The sequence below is a fragment of the Canis lupus genome, chromosome 18 (genome assembly GCF_003254725.2).
Source record: "Canis lupus dingo isolate Sandy chromosome 18, ASM325472v2, whole genome shotgun sequence".
NCBI classification, from domain to species: domain Eukaryota; kingdom Metazoa; phylum Chordata; class Mammalia; order Carnivora; family Canidae; genus Canis; species Canis lupus.
The window spans coordinates 47084468-47084846 of record NC_064260.1 but is presented as its reverse complement, the minus strand read 5'-3'; positions in this window follow the sequence as shown (position 1 = coordinate 47084846).

The window sequence follows — 379 nt, the reverse complement described above, 5'->3', positions numbered from 1 at the left end:
CCTTTAAGAACATTTGAGAAATCTTTATCTCTGCAGACCTGTCTTCATATTTGTAATGACTGTAGAATTGCCTTCGTGAATCTGCCATGATTTCTATCAGAAGCCCCTATTCTTTAATATTTATTAAGGTATAGTTGACACAACATATATTAGTTTCAGGAGTACAACCAGTGATTTGACAATTGTGTACGTTACTCAGCGCTCCCCACGAGAAGTGTAGTCACGGTCTGTCCCCATACAAAGTTATTACAATACTGTTGACTGTATTCTCTATGCTTACTTTTTCAATTTCCTTGACTTAATCATTTTATAACCAGAAGTTTACAGATCTTCATATTCTTCATCTATATTCCCCATCTCTCACCCACATCCCCTCCGG